We start from the raw sequence: 25431 nt of genomic DNA, 5'->3' as shown, positions 1-25431 counted from the left end.
ACACAGAGCACAAGTGATATATACTAGGAACACCAAGGGTGGAGATGCTCCAGCTGCTGAAGATGCACGAAATGGTTCAATATTTTTGTGTACATTTTCCAAAACAAACTTATTGGACTTAAAAAAAAAAAAGAATCAATCTTTGTGGCACAGAGACTCGGCTGTGATTCTGGAAGCCGCCTAACAGTGGTGATTGGGTAATAATGGCATGCTCTGTCATCCTCCACACTGGACAGAAGATGCCTCTCCTGGGGCTGAGCACCTGGAGGAGTGAGCCTGGCAGGTGAAGGCAGCCGTCAAGTACGCTCTGAGCGCTCGCTACTGCCACATCTATGGAAACGAAGGAGAGATCGGCGAGTTAACCAGGCCCGGCAAGGCTGTTCCCTGAGAAGTGCTTGTGACCTCCAAGCTCTGGAACACCCAGCGCCATCCGGAGGATGTGGAGCCCGCCCTCAGGAAGACCCTGCTGGAACTCCTGCTGGACCACCTGGATCTCTACCTGATGCCCTGGCCCTGTGACTTTGAGCGGGGGGACATTGCGTTCCCCCAAAATGATGACGGCGCCGGTGTCCAAGAGGCTGGTTCGGGCCCTGGGGCTCTGCAACGTCAACAGCCGCCAGGTCGACGACATTCTCAGCACAGCCACAGTGAGGCCTGCCGGGCTCCAGGTGGAGACTCACCCGTACCTGGCCCAGAAGGAGCCGATTGCTCACGGCCACCAGCGGGGCCTGGGGTGACAGCCTACAGCCCCCAGGGCTTCCCGGACTGAAGCTGGCCAGACCCCTAGAGCTGTCATGCTGGAGGAGCCCGTGGTCCTTGAGCTGGCCGAGAAGTACAGGAAGTCCCCAGCCCAGGTCCTGCTCAGGTGGCAAGTCCAGCGGAAGGTGACCTGTATTCCCAAGAGCATCACTCTTTCCCGTATCCTGCAGAACTTACAGGTGTTCGACTTCACCCTGACTCCTGAGGAGATGAAGCCTCTGGGGGCTCTGAACAAGAATTGGCCCATGATAATGGTGGGCGAGAAGCGGGTCCCAAGAGATGCAGGACATCCTCCGGGGACCCCTTCAACAAGCCCTTTTAAGGCCGGCCTTCAGATTAAAAAAAAAAAAAAGAATCAATCTTCTCGTGTGTGTGTGTGTGTGTGTGTGTGTGTGTGTGTGTGTGTGTGTGTGTGTGTGTGTGTGTGTGTGTGTGTGTGTGTAGTTGAGGGGCGGGAGGTCTCAGTGCCTAATAGCCAAACAAGTTACCCTCGGCCTTTTCTAGCTGTGGGGGATCCCCGCCAGTGTCATGTTTCACAGGCCATGCTCTGTAGGGAGAGGAGTATTCTTAGCAGCTGCCTGGGCATAGATCTATCAAATGAATGAGTGAAAAGGCACTTAAGTGCTTGTGCTGAGCACTATGTAAAGCTCTGGAGACAGGAATACAAAGCCTTTCCTGCCCTCAAGGAACTTACATTCTAGAACAGGATATCACCAGAGGAGGGTGACTGCTGTGGAGGGGTGCTTCGGTCTGGTCTGGTCTTGGTTTGTTTTCACCTTACAGGGATGTTGAAGACAGCCACCAGGCAGCTGACTTGGCACAGTCTTTCCAGAAGCAATGAGCCTGTTCATTTTCTGACTGCAAGAAATAGAAAGTAGGGGCAGGGGTACAGAGGAGGTGGCATGGAAGAAAGCTGAGGAGCGGGGTGAGCTCTCCCTAGTCAGGATAGCCTGGGCCCAGGTCAGGAAGTGGCTTAGCTCCTCCAGGGCACATCTCCTGAGCTCCAGTTGGTGGAGTTTAATGGGAGGAAGATGGCTGGAAGAGATGTTACTACACATACACCTTGCAAACCTTAACATACAGGAGCATCATTGAGAAGTGGAATGTTTCACCTGGAGTCAAGAGGACTGGGGCTCACATCCCTCCTCAGACGCATGCTAGCTGTGTGATCCTGGGCAAGTCAGTGAACTCTTCTGAGCCTCGGTGTTTTTTTTTTCATCTCTAAAATGGGAATAATAATAGCACTTACCTCAAAGTGTTCTCAAAGGCTCAAATGCTCTCCCCCATTGGAATGTGAGCTCTGTGGGAGCTGGGACCGTGTTTTTGCCATTCTTTGGATCTTGGGATCCAAACGCCGGGAAACAAGGTGCCTGGAACATGGTTAAGTACTAAGTACATGTTGGTTGGTTATCAGTTGATTGAAATGAAATAATATACCTACAGCGTCTGGCAGACCTTGACCAGCTAAACAAATGGGTGCTGCTTTAAAAATGCTACATGAATATCATCCATCATTGCAGTCCAGTCCCCCATCCCATTGCACTGCGGTAGCATTCTCTAGTGGCTCTTCAGTCAAAGCCACTCAGGGGCACGGGAGTTGATAACTCCAGGAGGGACAGTCAAAATGGAAAATCCAGGAGTCTGGGTCTTATCTTGTTAAGATCAGCTGCATTTGCAGGTCCTCTTGGGACGGCCAGTGGTCCAGGCTGAAGAGGACGCTCAGATGAGAAGCTTCGAGAGAGCCCCCAGTGGAATCCTAGATTTCCCCAACTGAAGCCTTGAGTTCCCCAAACCTAATGGGCTTACTAAGACAGGATTTCACATTCTGGTTTCCCTGACTCTTCCCCCACTTAATTCAGTCAGCTGACAAATCCCAGATGAAATGAGTGATGAGTGAGTTCCAAGAAAGGCACTCCAGGGGTCAGGTTACATTTTCCCTTTTTTCCTCTGACTGTGGTTTCCCATATCCTTGAAGACCATTTCTAAACCATTTCAAGGATGCCCTGGAGCTTCTCTCTTTCCCCTTCCAAATTGAGTTCTGTTTAGTTCTGGAGCTCAGCACAGCTCGCTTTACAGAGAATTTATCACATACTTGCTGGGCACTCCTCACCCTCCTAGAGCAGAGGGTGGCAAGTCTCTCAGATCAAGCTGCTTCTAAATCTAATTTGGGAAACAAGACATAAACATACAGGGCAGTAGATGATTAATTGCCAGAATGATAAGTAGGGACAATAAAAAGGTGAGCATGTGAGGTAAGGCGGTCAGAGAAGGCTGCAGAAGGAAGTCGGACTTGAGGTGGAGCTGAAAGGATGGCTATGTGGAACAGAAATGGGAAACGCATCTCAGGCTGGGGAAAAAGGCACAAAGGTGGGAAGAAGCTTGGCACATCAGTGAGACAGTGAGGAGACTAATGTGACGATTGGGATTGCACAGGAATTTGGGTGGGAAAGAGGAATGATAATGGTTGCTCAAATGTTTAAGGACCTTTAGGTTTGCAAAGTACTTTACACAGATGATTTCATTTCATACTAAAAAAATAATTCAGAAAGGTAGATATCATTATTATCCCTTATTTTTACAAATGAAGAAATGTAGGTTCAGTGACTTGCCCAAGGTCACACAGCTCATAAGTGTCTGAGGTAGGATTTGAACTAAGGTTTCCCTGCTTTCAAGTCAAGCATTCTCATCCATTGTTCTACCCTGCCCCACTAGATAAAACTGTACAGAGAAGTTGAAACCAGATTGTAGAGGTGATTGACAGGGAGCCATTGAAGGGTTGTGACCAGGAGAGTGTCAAGAAAGCTACTTTAAAAAGGAAGGTGAGGGAGGGCAGCTAGGTGGTGCAGTGGATAAGCACCGGCCCTGGATTCAGGAGTACCTGAGTTCAAATCCGGCCTCAGACACTTGACACTTACTAGCTGTGTGACCCTGGGCAAGTCACTTAACCCCCATTGCCCCGCAAAAAAATTTAATTTAATTTAATTTTAAAAAGGAAGGTGAAACTGACAGCTGTTTACAGGATGGGTTGGAAGCAGGAGGTGACTTAGGTGGTTATGGGAATAATCCAGGCAAGGGATACGGGGAGCAATGGGGTGTGATGGAAGGAAGACTGGATTTGGTGTCACAAGAGCTGGATTAAAATCTGGAGGAGCTATAATCCTTTCTACCTTTGTAACTTTAATGTTTTGGTGTAGTAAGAAACAACTCCATGTATATATACACATATTTATATACATATACACATGTATATACATACATACACACATACATACATATACACACGATATGGTTTTCTAAGTCAGCCCACAGGGATCATTCAGAATGACTTAGAGGCCTTTCTTTCAATTTAAGTTTGACATCACTGGTGTAGTGGAATTTGGTGCCCGAGTACCTGAGCTTAGATCTAGGGGCAGCTAAGTAGTACCAAAATGCCCAGAGCTCCAGGCTTGGAGTCAAGAAGTCCCGAGGTCAAATCCTGCCTCAGACACTTATTAGCTGTATGACTCTGGACAAACCACTCAATTGCCACCTGCTTCAGTTTCTTCGTCTATAAAATGGGGTTAGTTTTGCCCTCCTAGGGTTGTTGTGAGGGTTAAATGAGATAATGTTTGTAATGTACTTATCGCAGGATCTGGCGCATAGTAGGCCCTATATAAATGCTAGCTATTATTTTATTAGATCCTTCCATTTTCTTCCTATGTGACATTGGGCACATCTTTCTGGACCTCAGTTGGGCCAGATGGGCTCACAGGTCTATTCCATCTCTCAATCCATAAGCCTATGGTCCTCTATATAAGAAACAGAAAGTATCTCAGAACTACATTTACAAAAATATTTATAGCTCCTCTTTTTGTGATAGCAAAGAATTGGAAACTCAGGGGATACCCATCAATTGGGGAATAGCTAAACAAATTGTAGTATATGAATGTAATAGAATACTATTGTGCTGTAAGACAGGATAAGCAGATGGATTTCAGAAAAACTTGGAAAGACTTACATGAATTGATGCTGAGTGAAATGAGCAGAACCAAGAGAACATTGTACACAGTATCAACAACATTGTGTGATGATCAACTGTGATAGATTTAACTCGTCTCAGCAATACAATGATCCAAGACAATGCCAAAAGACTGATGGTGGAAAATGCTCTCCACATCCAGAAAAAGAATCTGAATGCAGATTGAAGCATACTAATTTCACTTTTGTCGTTACTTTTTTGTTATTGCTCTTGTTTATTCTTTCTGGCGTTTCCCTCCTTTTTTGTTCTGATTCTTCTTACAGAATGACTAATGTGGAAATATGTTTAACATGATTATAATGTATAACCAAATCAGATTGCTTGCTGGCCTCAGGAGTGGGGAGGGAAGGGAGAGTGGGTGGGAGAAAAATTTGGAACTCAAAAAAAATCTTTACATGTAATTAGGAAAAAAAATTTAAAATAAATAAAATGTAAAAAAGAAAGAAAGGGGGCAGCTAGGTGGCGCAGTAGATAGAGCACCAACCCTGGATTCAGGAGTACCTGAGTTCAAATCTGGCTTCAGACACTTAACACTTACTAGCTGTGTGACCCTGCACAAGTCACTTAACCCCAATTGCCTCACTAAAAAAAAAAAGAAAGAAAGAAAGAAAATATCTTGGGAAGGAAGTGAAAGCAGGACTGGTCATTTGGATAGGAGAAGCAAGGATTACCCCCCACACACACCCCAAGGATAAAACCTGGGTGGTGTCATGGACCAAAGTAATAAAGGTGGCCCTGGCAGGACTGGAGGAAAGTGATGAGCATGGCTTGGGATGATGGGAATCCAAGTGGGATCTTTGAGTAGACAGAAGGAAGAGTGAGGGAGATGTAGGGAGCTCAGCTAAGACCCTAGAATCAGCGATAGAAATTGGAGAACCAACCATTTCAAGGTGATATCAAGAGAACAGATGGGAAAAAATGTCAAGACAGGGAAGGGAAATGGTGAGCATTGAACTCTGGAGAAAGCCAAAAGTTGGGGGCGGTGGGTGGACAAGGAGGCAGAGGAGCCAGGAAAAAGGAATGCAGATGAGTCAGAGGGAGCATGCTCTGTCCCTGCAGCCAGAGAGTTTCCAGGAGAGGACAGGGTGGTCAGAGCTGTGACATGTTGCAGAGGAGTCAAGGAAACTGATGATGGAGAAAAAGCCATTCAGCCTGGCAGGAACGATGCCGTGAACCTTTGCAAATGTTGTTCCAATACAGTAATGAGGTGTTATCATCACAGAGAAATATTTATTGAACCTTGCTCTGGGGAGGGAGAGCCTTGGGCTGGAGAGGCAAAGAAATGGAAACAGTCCCTGCCCCCAGCCTCTAATGTAGTTAGGGGAACATAAACAGACAAGGAGCCATCCGTCCGGAGGAGTGTGGCTACAGACCACTCACTGAGGAACCCGCCTGGGAGAAGGAAGGAAAGGACGAGCGCATGATGGAATTGGCATCAAGGATCAGAGCGGGAAGGAGACTGTCCAGTCCCACCCCCTCCCTTTGCAGATGAGAAAGCTGTAGTCCTCGAATATTAAATGACCTGTCCCAGACACCTTTCATTCATTGTTTGGAAGAGAGTAAGCCCATGTTTGCCCCTTTGTCACTTCCACACATTGTTCTTGGTTCTTCTCCTGTGTGACCATCCTCCAAACAACAGGATCAAGAGGAAGGGAGCTTCCCTTTACAGACGGGGCAACTGAGGCAACTGAGCGACTTGCCAGGAGGATTCCATCTCCCAATGGAGATCTGTCTCTTCATCTGAATGTCTTAGAGGATAGCCTGTTAAATGTCTTACCCAAGGTCACACAGCCGGCACATTTCAGTGGCAGGACTTTAACTTGGGTCCTCTTAACTCTTTATCTGCTATGCTTCAGCTTCCTCTACCTTTTTTTTTTTTTCGGGGCAATGGGGTTTAAGTGACTTGTCCAGGGTCACACAGCTAGTAAGTGCCAAGCATCTGAGGTTGAATTTGAACTCCTGAATCCAGGGCCGGTGCTTTATCCACTGCACCACCTAGCTGCCCCTCCCCCCCCCTTTTTTAAATCACTGGCAGCTGTCTAGTTCCTCCCCTCCTCCTAGTAAGTCTAATCTAGGCTACATGGCCCTAGTTCCTTCACCTGAAGGTCCATCACCATTCAGGTTGGTCTCATTTGGATGCTCCCTGGTTTATCTTCCTGGACGTCTCGCGCCATTCCAGAAGCAGCTGGTGGCTCACTGGATAGAGCACTGGGCCAGGAGTCACGGAGACCTGGCTTCCAATCTAGTCTCAGATCCATACTGGGTTTGCAACCATAAGCATGTAACTTAAACTTCTGAATGCCTCAGTCTCCTCAACTGTAAGAAAAAGACAATAGCAGCACCTGTCTCCCAAGATGGTTGTGAGAATCAAATACAATACTTTTGTAAAGTGCTTAGCACAGTGCCCAGCACAGAGCAAGTGCTAGGTAAATACCTGTTCCCTCTCATTCCTAAAATGTGGTGCCTAGAACCGGACACAATACTATAGGCATAGCCTGACCAGAATAGGGAACGATGGGACTTCTTTATTTGTTTTTGGTCTGCAGCTTTAGCTCCATTGGTTTTTACGTTTGAAAAAATAATAAAGCTTTATTTTAAGATGTAAAAATCATTCTTAGCTCACCGGTGGTGGGCCAAACTAGACCCCAGGGCTGCCCAGTGAGAAAATTGACTCTACCAATAGAGATCAGCAACTGCTGTGCCAGGGAGAGGATTAGATTCAGCAGTTAATCAGTCCACGTGCATTTGTTGTTTACCACGTGTCAGGCACTGTGCTAACCACCGGGGATCCAGAGAAAGGCAAAAACGTGGCCCCTGCCTTCAGGGCACTCACGGTCTAGTGAGGGAGACAACATGCAAACATGGAGTTAGATACAAGATAAGTACAGAGTAGGTGGAAGGCACTCTGACAGGGGAAGGCGCTAACGAGTCAAGAGTGACAGCGGATACCAAGGCTGTGGTACAGGCTGATGGGAAGGATGGTGTTGCCTCCAACAGCACTTAGTAAACATCAATTAAGTACCTACTACGTGCCAGGCTCAGTCCTAAATCCTGAAGATACAAAAAGAAGCCAAAGGCAGTTCCTGCCCTCAAGGTGCTTCCAATCTAATGAGGGAGACAACATGCAAACAAATATAAACAAAAATATACAAATATATGCAAAGCTGTACACAGGATAAGTAGGAAATAATTAAGGCTCTGGAATTAAAAGGAGTTAAGGAAGGCTTCCTGTAGAAGGTTGGGTTTTAGTTGAGACTTAAAGGGAGTCAGGAAAGCCAGTGAATATTCCAGGCATGGGGGACAGACAGAGAAAGTGCCCAGGGCCAAAGGATGGAGTGTCTTATCTGGGAGACAGCCAGAAAGCCAGCCAGGGTCACTGGACTGGAGTATTTTGTTCTGTTTTGTTTTTGGAGTATTTTTTTTGGTAAACATTATTATACCCCTACTATATTTTTAAAAAATAAAAGTATTTTATTATTTTCCAGTTACATGTAGAGATAGTTTCCAGAATTTGTTTATATAAGATTTCCGATTTCAAATTTTTCTCCCTCCCTTCCCCCTCCCTTAGACAGCAGGCAATCCAATATTACTCCTACTATTTATATTATTTTTTCCAATTACTTATAAAGATAGTTTTCTTTTTTTATTTTTCTTTTAAATTTTTTTTAGTGAGGCAATTGGGGTTAAGTGACTTGCCCAGGGTCACACAGCTAGTGTCAAGTGTCTGAGGCTGGATTTGAACTCAGGTCCTCCTGACTCCAGGGCTGGTGCTCTATCCACTGCACCACCTAGCTGCCCCTAAAGATAGTTTTCAACAATTATTTTTATAAGATTTTGAGTTCCCAATTTTTCTCCCTTCCTCCTTCCTTTCCCTTCCCCAAGACAGCAAGCAAATTGATATAGGTTATACATGTACAATCATGTTAAGCATATTTCCACATTAAGGGCAGCTAGGTGGCTCAGTGGATAGAGCACTGGCCCTGAAGTTGGGAGAACCTGAGTCCAAATCTCATCTCAGAAACCTACTAGCTGTGTGACTCTGTACAAGTCACTTAACCCCAATTACCTTAAACATCCAGGGGCCATCTCCGGTTATCTCTTGCCACTGGATCCAGAAGAGAGGGTGAGGTTGGTGACCTTGCACGGCCCTCCCTCACTTAAATCCAATTCAGTGCAAGTCATGACATCACCCCGATGTCATGGTCCTCTTCCGGAATGAAGGACAAGCAACAACAATTTCCACATTAGTTATGTTGTGAAAAAAGAAACAGAACAAAATGGAAACCCCAGGAAAACAAAAAAACACCCCCCCCCAAAGTGAAAATAGTATGCTTTGTGGAGCAAAGAGTATTTCAGAGAATCAGTAAGAAGATGGGAAAGGTGGGAGGGGAAAGGTCCAGAAAGGCTTTGAACATCAAAAGAAGGTTTTGAATTTGACCCTGGAGGTAATAGGGAGCCTCTGTCATTATTGAGTAGAGAGGGGCTATAAGGTTGGCCCCGTGCTATAGGAAAATCACTCTGGTGGCTGATTGGATAAGGGGCTGGAGTGGGGAGAAACTTGCAACCGGCAGATCCACAAGGTGATGAGGTCCTGTACTGGAGTGGTAGCAGCATCAAAGGAGAGAAGGAGGCATAATTGAGAGAAGGTGAAATCCACAGACCTTGGCAACAAATTGAATATAAGTGGAGAGGGTAGTTGAGAGAGTGAGGAGTCCAGGCTGACTCCTAGATTGTAAGGATTGTGATGTCATTGCCTTCAACAGTAATAGGGAAAGAAGGAGTGGGGGAGGTCTTGGGGGGAAGAGTGATGAGTTCCCAGCATCTTCGATGCTGACAGTTCACGTGTCACACAATCAGTACATGTCAAACAAGAGAATTAAATCCAGGTCTTTGTGACTCCAGAGCTGGCTTTCTATTCAGTGTGCCTAGAGGCTATGCTGCTCTGAAGTCAGTTCAAGGTTGCCTTAACTTTTTTCCCCACTATCGTATCACACTGTTAATTCACACTGAGCCTAGAATTTATTGAAACCTCCAGAAAAAGTGATATCTTAGCATACCTCATTCAGCCTGTTTTTGTTAAGTTGATCCTTTGAACTCAAGCCTAAGACTTTCACCTCTATCCCTATTACATTTCATCCTCACAGTGAGCAAGCAGGAGTTTTTGCTGTTCTAAAGAGCTTTTAAGATCTCCACCACTGATCTGAAATAACTCCAGGAGTGGAGTCAAGTTTTCCATGTATAAGTCAATATTACTACTTGTCAAGGACAGTGTGGTCTCGCTGTCTGTTGTTCTTGACAAATATTGTTTTTTTAAATCTCCATCAAGCTTGGGGAACACGAAGAAGACAGTCAGTTCTGTCCCCAAGTTTATATTCTAGGACAGACTCATTCCAAAATGCATTTTTTAAAAAAGTACTCATTAAGATTTTTTTTAAAAATCCTATTCTGGTTTTCTTCTCTTCCTTTCCTTTCATGTAAACCTTTCATGATTAAATTCTGTGGCTGGCTTTGGTCATTTTTTTTTCCAGCCCCCAATCCTGCACAGTAGTTAAATGAAATGGCTTTTTATCACCAGCATGAAAAGGATTGCAAATGAGACATCTAAAAACCTCCTCCTGGAGCAGATGTGATTCTGAGACATCTCTAATATTTTACAAGGGCTTATTGATCTGGGCTATGGAACACAACAATCTCAGTCTTATTACCCCTGCAGAGAAAGAAAGGAATGGAGCCAAGACTGGCTTGCCAGGTCAGAGGGCTGGGCTTAGAATGTGAGAATTCCCAACTCTTTTCCCCAAGATGACTGAAGTGTTTGGCTTCTTGAACCAAGGATGAGACAGAGGCATGCTTGGACGTTCCCACTCTCCAGGGAGCTGTCTAATTTATTTCACAACTAGAAGCTAGGAAGGTGGTGCAAGGAAGGCAGGGAGAGTCACCTTGGACAAGTCACTTTGTTTCTCTAGCTGTTGCTTTCCTTATCTTCAAAAGGAGAGGGTTGTACTAGCTGTTCAACCCTGGGCAAGTCACTTAACCCTAATTGCCCCCACCAAAAAACCAAAAAACCAAAACCCTCTTATTGGGGCAGCTAGGTGGCACAGTCAATAGAGCACCAACCCTGGATTCAGAAGGACCTGAGTCCAAATCCGGCCTCAGACACTTGACACTTACTAGCTGTGTGACCCTGGGCAAGTCACTTAACCCCAATTGCCTGCCAAAAAAAAAAGGAGAGGGTTGGATTGGATCATCCCTGTTTCTTAGTTGGAAGGGGCCTCAGCAGCCATGTAGTCCAACTCTCATTCCCTAAAGCATTCCAATGACAACATAAGGGGGAGGGGTGTCTGTCCCAAGCATGTGAAGACTTCCCCAGTGGAATGGGCAGATGAGAACAATTTGTTCCAATGGCCATGAAAGAAGCTGAAGCAGGCACTGTGGAGCACTTTGAACTTGATCAGACACTGAAGATGCCAAGGTCACCCACTGCATCTTGGGCCATTGCCAGTCATCTTGACTTTTGTCTTGCTGCTGGACTTTGATGACTCTGGAAGAGAGGGTGAGGCTGATGACTTTGTGCACCTCTGCTTCCCTAAAATTCAATTCACGAAGGAGTCAAGACCTCACCCTTTGGTGTCACTGGTCCTTTTTGAAAACAAAGGACAAACAACATCTGAGTCTCTGCTCAGGGACCTCCAGTGAAGAGGAACCTTCTGCCTTTTTACACAGCCCATTCTACTTCAGGGCAACCCTGATTGTTAGAAAGTTTTCCTACTCAGAAACTAAATTTGTCTATTTGAAACTTTCACTCCCGCTCTTGCCCTCTGGGGCCACAAACTCACCTGCGATGGCCAAGTGGTAGGAAGTCCCTCCACCACTGAGAGTCCTCTTCCTTTGCTGCCTTCTCCCTTTGCCCTGGGCTGTCTGACTGCTCCAGGGCTTGGATGAATTGGATGTTCAAAGACTCTGTTTCTTCCGATGAGATGGAAGACCACCCGGCCTCACCATCTGCTCTGAGTCTACACCTTGCTCTCCCCTGGTACTGTCAGCTGACCTACTCATGTAACCCAAGGACCTCACAGCTTTGGGGCTTCTGGGCCCTTTCATCCATCAGGCACCTGAACCTTCTTTTATGTGTTGTTTCCCCAATTAGAGGGTGAGCAACTTAGGGGAGGGATTGTCTCCTCTTCTCTATTTGTATCACCAGAACACAGTGCTTGACACAACAAATGCTTAGTGAATGGTTTTCCCATCCATCCCTTCCTCTGTGAGGAAATAATTAATAATGGATTTTTACAGGAGATCCGGTGATCAGTTTTAGTGCCTTCTCTCCCTCATCCCAGAAAGTTCAGCTCTTGCCTTCGATGAGCCCAAGGGAACAAAAGAAATGGAGACTGATTCTTTTGTTTAACTAAGTGAGCAACCACACCTAGACACTGGAATTTGCCCTTTTGACTCCTCCCTAGCATCCTCAAGTCATGTCAATCAATGGAACTGATGATGCTATATAACCAATTAGCTTAGATGAATGTATAATGACCCACTTCTATCTAAAGAGGAAAAAACCTTTGGTCTCACCTGGGTCAGTCTCTCTTTGCCCTCTCTTGCCCCCCTCTCTGGCCTTGCTCTTGCTTGGTGTATGCTCTTCCTCTTAGGACTATGTAGGTATGAGAAGGTAGGGAGACACACGGTCAGTTCTTTACTGGTATATATGACATTAATTAATAATAAATGCTTACTGCCAAAATGGGTGCAATAGCAATTAATGTATAAAGTACAGTATTAGCAATAATTTTAGAAGACACACCTCCATCCATCCCTCCATCCCTGTATCCATCCATCTATCCCTCCCTCCCTCCATCCATCCATCCATCCCTCCATCTATCCATCCCTCCCTCCTTCCATCCATCCCTCCACTCCTCCATCCATCCATCCATCCATCCATCTATCCATCTATCCCTCCATCTATCCATCCATCCATCCATCCCTCCCTCCATCCATCCATCCATCCCTCCATCCCTCCATCCATCCATCCATCCATCCATCTATCCATCTATCCCTCCATCTATCCATCCATCCCTCCCTCCCTCCATCCATTCATCCATCCATCCATCCATGCATCCATCCATCCATCCACAGACTGTCTAATTCTTCTTCCACAGACCAGCTTTTCAGAGACTTGAAGATGGCTCTCATCTGCCACTCCAACCTCTTCTTCCCCAGGCTAAACATCTCCAATTCCTTCCAGAAGTCCCGTAATGGCAGGGACTCAAGACCCTTTGTCACCTTAGCTGCCCTCCCCTAAATGCTCTCTAGATTTTCAGTATCTGGTGCCTAGAACTGAGCCCAGAGTCAGAGGTCTGACTGGAGCAGGGAAGAGCACAGAAGGATTTCATCCTGGGACAGCAGCCCTAAATCCTTTGATCTTAGCCCAAGGGAAGAGAACTTCCATGGAGAATGAGTTGGAGCAATGGGAAGGGTTAGCCTGTGCTCAGGGGCAGATGGGGAAACTAAGCCCCATGTGAGGAAGTTGGCCATCCCTCTGTGAACTATGGGAACCCAGGAGAATGACTCCTCATCAAAGTGATTTAAAAGACATAAAATGGGGCAGCTAGGTGGTGCAGTGGATAGAGCACTGGCCCTGGAGTCAGGAGTACCTGAGTTCAAATCCGACCTCAGACCCTTACCACTTACTAGCTGTGTGACCCTGGGCAAGTCACTTAACCCCAATTACCTCACCAAAAAAATAAAAATAAAAATAAAAGACATAAGACTAGATTGATTACATTTTCCTACCAGAATTGCTCTGTTTTCTGGTTGTATCTCATTGGTCCTCATTAATTCAGCTTACATTGCTCAGTTTCGTCTTCTCTTCTGCCACACCAGCTGGCATATGTGTGGTCTAGGGCTAGCAATACCAGATACCCTAATCTTCAGCAACTGCTTAGCATCATGGCATCATAAATGTGGGGCTGGAAGGGACTTCAGAGGCTACAGAATCCAATCCTCTCATGTTACAGATGAGGAAATAGACTCAGGAAAGTCACATGGGCCCCCAGTCACACATGGTAGTAAGCTGCAGAAGTAGGATTTGAACCCAGGTTTTGGGACAGCTAGATGGCACAGTGGATAGAATGCCAGGCCTGGAGTCAGGAAGATCTGAGTTCAAATCTAGCCTCAAACACTTACTAGCTATGTGCTACCTATTTGACCCTAGGCAAGTCACATAGCCCAGTTTGCCTCAGTTTCTTTATCTGTAAAATGAGCTGGAGAATGAAATGCAAACCGCTTCAGTATCTCTGCCAAGAAAAGCCCAAATGGGGTCATGGGAAGTCAGATGTGATTGACAAATGACTGAATAACAGCTTGTGATTACAGAGCCAGTGCTCTCTCCACTGTGCTGTGCCACAATCCTCCTTTTCTCTCCCACCAGTAGCCAACAGCTCCTGGCTGCTTGGCAGAGCATGCTCAAAGCCAGCTGCCTTTTTGGCAAGGCATTTCCATTGGGTCCCAGCATAGTGTCTTACACATACCATACACTCCATACAAGAATCATAGATTGGAAACAAAACAGGACCTCAGAGCTCACCTCCTGAATGACTTGGTAGCATGAATTTGGAGTCACTTTTCTCATCTGTTAAATGAGAAGTTGGATCAATGGCCTGTGATATCCATTCCCGCTTTGAAACTGGGTTCGAATTCTGGCTCAGCCACTTATTACCTCTGTGACCTTGAACAAGTCCCATAGCTTCTTTGGGCTTCAGTTTCATAAAATCAAGCAAGGGCAGGGGGTGGGGAGCAAGCCATTTGACATCCATGGGTCTCAGTTTTCTTACCTGTAACATGAGGGGATTGGATTCACTGGCGTCCAAGCGCCAAGCTCCTTTTCAGCCCTAAATCTACGAGCTGGTGACTAGGGTCCTCTGTCCTCTACACTTACCAGCCCTTCCTTCTCACCCATCCCCCTTCCTTTTTGATTCCTCCTCTAGAGAGGTACTTTGGTGCCACTGAAGCCTTTATACACCATGGCTACTTCCCAAACTCCATTTGGGAACCGCTGCCCCAAAGGAGATGCTGCCGGGAAGGCGTCCTCTCGTGATCCCTCAGAGACTGGTCTAAATAAGACCTAACGAGCCTTTCCCAACCCATCTTCCTCTGCCTATTAAACTTCTCTGGCTGGAGCCCCACTTAGAACCTATTTGGCTGAGGTACAGAGACTGTCCTTGGAGAGCGGGTGTGTTGCCAATGAAGTACTCAGAACTGGGGGTTGGTGTCCTGGTCTCACCAAGCAGGGGCTGAGGTTGGGGCTCTTAGAAGGATCAGCTTGCCCTGACTTTATTATTAGATACTTAAGAAAAATGAAGTCTCATTAGTCTCCCAGGAGAAGAAGGAAACATAGTCCTCCAGTAATTCTGAGGGCGGGGAGGAGAGAAGAACACTGCCTGAGTTCATCTACCACACAGATACCAAAGTGGTTTTCCTTAAGTGCAGATCCGACCATATTGTTCTTCCCCACTCAATACACTCCAGCTACTTCCTATCGTCCATAGGATCAAATATAAACTCCTCTGTTTAGCCACGTTTTACACCCTAGCCCCAACCTCTATTTCTGTGTTCATTGGCCATCACTCTCTCCCTATACTCCGTGATCCACCTGACTGACTCTTACTGTTCCTCACACTCAAGGCTCCATCTACCATCCATCCTTCATTCCTTTTCAGGCTCTCCTCCTGACTCCCTACACTTTCTCTAACAAGACCCAGTGGCCTTCATCTTTCTTTCTTTCTTTCTTTCTTTCTTTCTTTCTTTCTTTCTTTCTTTCTTTCTTTCTTTCTTTCTTTCTTTCTTTCTGTGAGGCAATTGGGGGTTAAGTGACTTGCCCAGGGTCACACAGCTAGCAAGTGTCAAGGGTCTGAGGTTGGATTTGAACTTAGGTCCTCCTGATTCCAGGGCCAGTGCTCTATCCACTGCACCACCTAGCTGCCCCACCAGTGGCTTTCATCTCAACCCTGGGAGTACACTCTGCTTCCAGGGCCCCTTCCTCACATTCCTCCCAGCACCTTCATTTTAAAGGAAATGTCCAGGTAACTCATGTCTTCATTCCCTTCTAGCCTTTACTGCTGACTCTCTTGTCCTCCTCCCCTAACCCTTTTCAGGTCCCTTTTGTGTATAGAGTGTCCTCTTTAAGGACAGGGACTTGCTTTGTTTTCACTTGTGTTTATATTACTCAGCACCATGTCTGGAATCAGGATGTAGACACAAAGGTTTGTAAGGTTTCTAAAGCATCCCATTCCAGGGAAGTTTCCTGCCCAGTGGCAGTGCCTCAAAAGCAGCATAGCTATTAGGGCTTCGGAAAAAATCCAAGTTCTAGTTCCGGTTCTGCTATTCACTTGCGATGTGAGCTTGATCTCATTCATTTATATAGATTTCTGCTATTCTTGGATATCAAACTTTTATCTGAGAATAAAAGATTGATGCAAAAACCCTTTTCCCCATTCATTTTCTCTTCTTATTCTAGTTGCATTGTTTTTATTTGTGGAAAAGCTTTTACATTTCAGATAATTCAAATTATCTGCTTTACTTTTTATGACAACCTCTAGCTCTTGTTTTGGGCAGCTAGGTGGTAAGGTGAAAACCGTGCTGGCCCTGAAGTCAATAAGATTCATCTTCCTGAGTTTAAATCTGGTCTCAGACACTTATTAGCTGTATGACCCTGGGCAAGTCATTTAACCCTATTTGCCTCAGTTCTACATCTGTAAAATGAGCTGGAAAAGGAAATGGCAAACTACTGCAGTACATTTGCCAGGAAAACCCACGAAGAGTCAAACACAACTGAAATGACTGAAGAACAACAATCCCTAGTTTAGTTAAAAACTACCCCCATTATAAATCTGAAAAGTATCTTTTCCCCCGTTATTCTCTACTTAAAAAAAAAATACTGTGCCCTTTTTTTGTTTGTTCATTCATTGGGGGGGGGGGCAGGGTAATGAAGGTTAAGTGATTTGCCCAGGGTCACAAAGCTAGTAAGTGTCAAGTGTCTGAGGCTGAATTTGAACTCATGTCCTCCTGAATCCAGGGCCAGTGCTTTATCCACTGCACAATCTAGCTGCCCCTTACTGTGCCCTGTTATATATTTAGTTTTTAGTTTTTGGTTTTTTTTTGGTGAGGCAATTGGGGTTAAGTGACTTGCCCAGGGTCACACAGCTAGTAAGTGTCAAGGGTTTGAGGCCAGATTTGAACTCAGGTCCTCCTGAATCCAGGGCCGGTGCTCTATCCACTGCACCACCTAGTTGCCCCTAGTTTGGTTTTCTATATGGAATTTTTTATGGTATAAGGTATAAGTTTCTAGTCTAAACCTATTTCTGCCTAACTTCTTTCTACTTTCCTCAGAAAGTTTTTAATGAATAGTAAGTCTTTTCCCCTAAATAGTTTGCATTCTTGAGTTTATTGAAGACTGGGCTTCTATGATTGATTGTTTCTGGGTCTTAGTTACATGTTATTCTATATCTTAACTAATACCAAATAGTTTTGAAGACTATAGCATGATTTGAAATCTAAAAATGCTATGACCTGATTCCTATTTTCTTTCTTCATTGCTGCTGAAATTCTGGACCTGTCATTCTCTCAAATGAATTTTATTGTTATTTTGCCTAGTTCTATAAAGTCCTTGAGAGCTGAGTTAGCATAGTGCTAAATATGTACCTTAATTTATGTAGCATTATCATTTTTACATTGGTGTAGCCAAACCATGAAAAATCAATATCTCTTCAGCTCTTGAAATATGATCTCTGTAAAGAATGTTTTGCCATTGTATTTACAGAAGACCTGAGTTAGATTTGGTAGATTAACACCGAAAAGTCGCGTGTGTTTTGTAGCTATTTTGAGTGGGATTTCTCTATTATTTCCTCCTTGTTTTTCTTTGTATCATAGGGAAATGCTGATTTCTGGGGATTTGTCTGCTGTGCGGAGACAGCATAGAGGAGGAGCCTCGGAGGCAAAAAACACCTGGATTTCAGTCCTAACTCTGATCTAGCCTAGCTTTGTAAGCACAGGCACATTGTTTAATTTCTGACTGCTCCTTAGACAACCCTCTAAGACCATAAATTACAGAGAAATTGTCACCTGCACTGATGCAGGAGCCACGAGAGGGCCTCCCCTCACTGTCACAGTGACAGTATAGGTCCAGACAAGAAAACCGACCGAACCAACAATAACCAGAAGACAAAACAAAACAACAAAAATACCCCACAACCAACTTTGTTGTGACTCTGTTTATATCATTTCATCTTTCTGAGCCCCAATTGCCCCATGCCTGAAATGGGAATTACAGTATTTGCCATATCTACCTACGCCCCAAACTTTATTGGTAATAGACATTTAACACACATTTGCTGTATGAATGAATGAATGAGGGAGAAAACCTCCTGGGGTTCTTATGAGAATCAAGTGAGCTCATGGATGAGAAGGGGCTTTGAAGAGCACTCTGCAATCAAAAGGTAGGAGGATCATTACTATTTATGAGCCTTGTCCTCTGGGGGTAGGGCACTTAGGTCTACAAGAAAATGTCTCAGAGAGAAGGGAAATGTACAACTCTCTGGACTGATGATCCATTACCATAACCGGATTCCTTGAAGGGTAATGAAATTACAGATTAAGGAGAGGGCAAGGATGCTTCTGATTTAATCACCCCATCCAGCCCTTCCCTTCTCTCCAAAGTAGCTCCGCATGGCTCATGGGGGAAATTTCCCTGGGCACCATTCCCCTTTGAATCAGAGTTGGGAAAATCCAAAGGCGAGGCAGGGTAGAACAGGGCAAGCAACGGTGCCAGTCCCTGGTCAGATGACTCCCGTCCCTGCCCCCATCAGCGGTGTCCCATTGCATGTACAGTGAGCATCCCAGATTAGAGCAATGAGCTCAGCTACCGAATGAGCTCAGTGTGGCTGGGGGGAGAAGTGAAAGCCTAATTTCGGGGCCTGTCACTGCATATCTTCTCTTTCCTCCCCCCCCCCATACACACAGAGAGCCCCTTTTGGAGCTCGTTAGGGATTGCCATGGTAACCCTCCCGCAAAATTATCCAAACACTTTGATGTTCATAATTGTACCAGACTAAGTGCTAATTCCGAGTGTGGTAGAGCCAGTTGGTCGGATGCTGAACTCACAGGCTTTGTTCCGAGAGCTTGGGGAGGGGGATTGAGGGTGGGGAGGAGAAGGGGGATACTAGAGGAAAGCTCACCCCGGGCCTCGAAGAAGGATCGGGAGCCGTGGAGTTATTCAGTGTGTCTCCATATTCCCCACCTCACACACACCCTTGCACCTACTCATTCTCACACACACACACACACACACACACACACACACACACACACACACATTTAAGCACATACACATGCTCTCATACACTATTCACATTTTCTCTTATCACTCACACACTTGGACAAACATACATATAGACATATTTTCCCAAGCAAACTCTCCCATGGTCCAGATGGGAGCAAATCCAACCTGGTTTGTAGAATGACCCAGGCAAAAGAAACTCCTCTTGAAGACCAAAATACCATGTGATTCCATAGTCTGATTTCCTCAGTTAGACTTTTGAACCCTAGACCCAATCTTCTGGGACAGCTTGGGGGTGGGAGAAGAAAGGGGTTGGGATGGGACGCAAACTAGCTGATCTGAGACTGGAAAGTGGGAGTTGGCAGCCAGGAAGAATCTGGCTTCCAGCTGACCAGCAGCCCAAGCCCTCTGTGTCTGAACTAAAAGAAACCAAAGCCTGGGTTCCTGCCCCCTGGCTGCTTCTGTCCTGGTGGTTTGGGTTGGCCCAGGATGCCACCCTGTACTTTCCAAAGGGTAGAAGACCCGAGAGTGAATCAGGAGACCCAGCTTCTGTTTCTAGTTACACCTAGCTCACTGTGCCACACTTCTCTGCGTTCCCGTGTGTCCTTATGTGTCCCTGGCTCTCTGCTCAGAAGCAGAAGCTTTTGGGAGGATGATTGAGAAGAGATATTTGGAGCTCCTTTGGCTGAAAGCCCCAGGAGGCACAGCTAAGAATCCACCTGCTTAAAAAACAACAACAACAACACCACCATAGCTCTGCTGTTAAATCAAAGTGGGGGGAAGGTGGTGGTGCTGATGGTGGTAGCCCCAAGCCTCCCAGAGCTCCTCTCCATCAATGTGTTTCCATCTATCCCAATCAACTCTCTTTCCCAAAATATTATATTTTTTCCTTTCTTCTGCCCCAGATTCAAGATAAAGCTGTTCCTTCTGAAAAAAGTCCTCATTTGCAATTTAAGATTATAGAATGTTAGAGCTGGAAGGATCATAGACCTCAGCCTGAGTTCAAATCCTGGCTCTAGCCTTTATTTCTCCCTCAGCCTTGGGCATACCCCCTGATTTTTTATACCATTGGTATACTGTGCTTGGATTTCAGCAAAGCATTGTGGGAAGGACAAGTGAGAAAGTGACTCCCAATGACCTTATATTTAACATGTATACACACATGAGTATGTGTATATGTGTATACATATGTATCTATATACATATACTACCTTTCTAGATAGAATGTAGACCCCTTGAGGACAGAAAGGGACTGTTTTGTTTTTGTCCTTTGTATCTATCCCCAGTGTCTAACAGTAATCGTAAGTAGTGGGTGCTTAACAAATACTTGCTAATTGTTTGAATTCAATTCAACAAACATTTCCTCTTCTGCAAAATGAGGGGGTTTGATAAGAGGCTCTCTAATGTCCCTTCCAGTCCCAGATCTTATAACCCTCCTGCTTTGTGTTAGAATATAGAACGTAGAATGTCAGTACTGTACAGGATGTCAGAGGACACATAGTGCATAGACCATAGACTGGCCGAGTTCTAGGAGACTTGAGAATATAGAAGGTAGAACACTGGAGCTGGAAGGTACTTTAGGATCATCAGGACTGAGTCTTTCATTTTACAGATGAGGAAACTGAGTTCTAGAAAAGGGAAACGACGGGGGCAGCTAGGTGGCGCAGTGGATAAAGCACTGGCCCTGGATTCAGGAGAACCTGAGTTCAAATCCAGCCTCAAACACTTGACACTTATTAGCTGTGTGACCCTGGGCAAGTCACTTAACCTCTATTGCCCTGCCAAAAAAAAAAAGAAAGAAAAGAAAAGAAAAAGAAAAGGGAAATGACTTGCCCAAAGTCACTCAGTTGATTAATGGCATAAACACCCAGACTACTGGGGCATATGTTCCCTATCTGGGGCATATGACTCCCTATCTGGTTCTCTCTCTGTGATACCTTCCTTTCCTGCATTTCCAGGCTTGCTATCAGGTCTGTTGTCCTACTTAGTACCCTCACCCTAACACACACACACACACACACACACTCACACACACACACCTGAGTCTTTGACTCCAAATGACTGTATATTTATTCCCATAATAATCTTGCCTGCCATTCACATACAAATCACTACATCCACCTTCCCAACTGAGATGTGACACATGGCAGGTTAGTGTTAGTCCAATAGATGCCTGGACTCCACTACATTTCACACCAACTCAACTATGGCCCAGACCAAAAGTCCTATTTGCCCAAAGTCTGGAGAAGAACTGTGTCCCTAGAAAAGTCCAGAGTATAGTAGATTCCAGGACCCAAAACCCTTCCTCCCTGACTGTAGGTCAGTCTCTTTTCCCCTCTAAATCCTCTTTTATTCTCTCTGTCAATTTCCCCTTTCCCCACTCTCCAGCACGTGATTCCAGAAGATAGACTCCCCTCCTCATCATTCCTGGAAAAGCCCTTACTAGATAGGACTCCCTGAACCTATGACCTTTGGGAAAAGAGCCTGGGGATAGAGAGTTGGGGGCCAAGCAACAATGAAATGACTTTCTCCTCCCATGTAGGTAGTGTTGTTCCTTCTTCCCCCTGGATATCTCCCTTAGCTTCATCTCAGGTCCCAGTATTGGATAAATGATTCACAAAGCCCAAAGGAAACCCAGAGCTCATCTAAACTACTCTTTGTTTAGATATTAGGAAACAGACCCCCAAGAAGTTTTAATTTTCTTTTAAATTATGAACTGTATCAAGCATAAACATTTAAATAAACAAAGAACGCACGACGACAACGTTGTGTATGAGATCAAATGAGATAATATATGTAAAGAGCTTTGAAAACCTTCAAATGATATGTAAATATCAACTCTAATTATTTGGAAACAGTCGACTTCTGTCAACTTTGTTGTTTTTTAAAAAGTATCAATTACATTTCACACAGTAATAACAAAATTTCCCTACTTGTCTGTGTACTTGGCTAAACTTCCTTCCACTAGCCGCTGTTTTTGTACAATATTTCATTGATTCTCTCTTGTATTTTTTTCCTATCACTCTCATTACCTCCAACACCCCCATCCTTCCCAGTAACCTTTAAAAGTATTGTCAAACAAAACCAATCCACACACAGAGGGTTAGGTGATTTGCCTGGGACCACCCAGCACTAAAAGGCGCAGAACTGAGATTCGAATTTGTTTTCTGGATTCCCTCAATCTCTCAGCCAGGTTTGTGGTGTCCTGGTTAAAGGGTGCCCCCTTCCTATGGATGCAAGCTCCCTCTGGGAAAGGTAGTGAAGGGGAGGGGGGAGAGAGCTCAGATATATTTACTTAGGGTGGTAGGTCTCTTCCCAGGTAGGGGGTGGGGAGGTCAGGGTAAGCTACCTCCCTGGACCCCGGCACCTCATCAGAGCCTGTGTGGAGAGATTGCCTTTCCTCATCGGGATCATATCCAGGGGAGTTATTCTTATCCTCATTTTCTTCATCCCCTCTCCCTCTCCCCCTTCTCTCGCTCCCCACACCCCCCCCAGGCTGTCAGTGAGCAGGAGGCCATAGGGTGGGAAAGCGTCCCAGGAGATGACTTCCTGAGGGATGATCTCATACTCTAAACCAGGCCCCTCCAGTGAAGCTGATACCTGCTTCTTCCCCCACCCCCACCCCTCCCCCAGGGGAAGGGGAGGGAGGCTCTTCCCATCTTTAGGGGAAAGGGGAAGTTCAGAGGGTGAGGAGAACTTGAACTTGGACCATTCCAGGCCCTGACCAGCAAATGTATTATTATATAGAGCATAGCTTTATATGTAATATAATCCCCACCCCCAAATAATACCAATGATACCAGTTTCCATTGTACTTTCACATTTTCAAAACACTTTCCTTACAGTAGTTCTGCCAGGTGGGCAGAGGGGGTAAAGATCAAGGAGAAGGAACAGGGAGTAGAGTGGAGCAAGCTGGGTGAGGGGGGCGAAGAGATCTGATTCTCGTGTTTGCCAACTCCTAACCTGCTCTTCTGCATCCGACCCCAGGAGCTATGTTAAGTAAGAGAGTGAGTGGGTGGCATGGATTTCTGTGAGGCTGACTCATATTCATTCATTCATTCATTCATTCATTCATTCATTCATTCATTCTTTGTTCCAGGATAGGGCCAAGGACTGGACTGGTCATTTCAATGTTATGTGTAACTTTATGAGAAAATCCCTTCTACCCCTGCAGTTCAGGCTCTTTGCTACAATTGCTAACAAGTTATCCAGAACGGAGACTCTCAAACTTTTTCATCTCGAGACCCCTTTATACTCTTAGAAATCACTGATGACCTCCAAAGAGCTTTTGTTTATGTTGGTTATGTTTATTGGTATTTACTATACTAGAAATGAAAACATATTCTTATGAAAATACTTTTGATCTCAAAGATCCCCTTGAAAATGTTTCAGGGACTGCAGGGCTCTCCAGACCACACTTTGACACAAGCCAGTGATGTCTCAGAAACAGGACTGGAACCCAAGTCTTCCTGGCTCTGAGGCTGGCTCTCTTTCTACTGCCTTTCCAACACAAATTTGTTTAATTTTGAGGCAGCTGGATGGCACAGTAGATAGAGTTAAGGACCTAGACTCAGGAAGAACTGAGTTCCACTCTGGCCTCCGATACTTCCTAGCTGTGTGACCCTGGGCAAATCACTTAATTCCGTTTGCCTCAGTTTCCCCATCTGTAAAATGAGCTGGAGTAGGAAATAGCAAACCATTTCAGTATCTTTGCCGAGAAAACCCCAAATGGGGTCAGGAAGAGTCAGACACAACTGAACAACAACAGATAGTTCAGTGGATAAAGCCCTGGGCCTGGAGTCAGGAAGACCTGAGTTCAAATTTGATTTTAGGCACTTAATAGCTATGTGACTCTGGGCAAGTCACTTAACCCCTCTGTGTAGTAGATGCCTTATTGCAAAATGCGGCTAATGATAGCACCTACTCCTCACATTGTTGTGAGTCCCAAATGAAATCATATTTATAAAGAATTATGTAATTGGGGGAAGCTAGGTGGCACAATGGATAAAGCACCAGCCCTGGATTCAGGAGGACCTGAGTTCAAATCCGGTGTCAGACTGTGGTAAAATATGAAAGTTTTTAACAGTCGGTTAGGATAACTGAAAGACGCTTGACACTTACTAGCTGTGTGACCCTGGGCAAGTCACTTAACCCTTACTGCCCCACCAAAAAAAAAATTAATTAAAAAAAAGAATGATGTAATTATCCAGAGGTGAGCTACAAAGGCCCTCCAGTCCAATCTCTTCATTTCACAGATTTGGAAGTTAAAGTTTATAGAGGTTAAGTGATCTGTCCAGGGTCAAACAGTCAGTATGTGTTAGGGGTAAGATACAAAACCACTTCTTCCTGACACCAAGTCCCATACTCTATGCACTCACTATACCAACTATCTATATAGGGTTCTCTGACTATGCCAGGTCCTAAGGAGTCTAAGATTCTAAGAGGTAAAGATGGAGAGAGAGAGAGAGAGAGAGAGAGAGAGAGAGAGAGAGAGAGAGAGCATTCCAGATATAGGGGACCCCTTGTGCAAAGGGGCACAGTAGAACATAGAAGGTCATGGAAGGGGAAGCTAGTATGCCAGGTTGGCCAAGAGAGGAAAGTGTATAGAAGGGAATACTATGGACTAAGAGTGGAAAGGTGTGTGGGAGTCAGACTGAAAAGACTGAAGAGCCTGCATTTGATCCTAAAGGCCCTTGGAAGTTATTGAGGTGGGGTGGGAGGTGTTCTGATCTGGGGTTGGGGAATACTCACTTTGACTGAGCAAAGGCAAAGCTTAGTGTATTGTTGGTCAGTTGTGTCCTACTCTTCATGGCCCCTTTTCCTCCACTATCTCCCCTAGATCTGTCCAAGCTCATGTGCATTGTTTCCATGACACCATCCATCTATTTCTCAGCCATCCCCCTTTCCTTTTGCCTTCAGTCTTTCCCAACATCAAGGTTCTTTTCCAACGAGAGTCCCATCTTCTCATCATGTGGCCAAAGTATTTAAGCTTCAGCTTTAGTATGTGTGCTTCCAATGAGCAGTCTGAACTAATTTCTTTAAGTATTGAATGATTGATCTTCTCCTTGCTATCCAAGGGACTCTCAAAATCTTCTCCAGCACCATGATTCAGAAGCGTCGATTCGGTGGCGCTCAGCTTTCCTCATGGTCCAACTCTCACAGCCATACATTACTCTGGGAAAACCACAACTTTGACTATTCAGCCCCTTGTCGGCAAGGTGCCGTCTCTGCTTTTTAGTATGCTGTCCAGATCTGCCATGGCTTTCCTTCCAAGGAGCGAGTGTCTTTCAATTTCACTGTTGCAGTCGCCATCTGCAGTGATCTTTGA

At 45.3% G+C, this 25431-nt stretch overlaps 1 pseudogene; it reads left to right on the top strand.

Annotated features, from left to right (window-relative positions):
• Positions 1-203: 203 nt before the first annotated feature.
• Positions 204-25431, top strand: LOC122731957 (annotated as a pseudogene).

Source organism: Dromiciops gliroides, chromosome 6, assembly GCF_019393635.1.
Source record: "Dromiciops gliroides isolate mDroGli1 chromosome 6, mDroGli1.pri, whole genome shotgun sequence".
Classification (NCBI taxonomy): domain Eukaryota; kingdom Metazoa; phylum Chordata; class Mammalia; order Microbiotheria; family Microbiotheriidae; genus Dromiciops; species Dromiciops gliroides.
The sequence above is the reverse complement of the archived record's forward strand: the minus strand, read 5'-3'. Positions and strand labels throughout refer to the sequence as shown.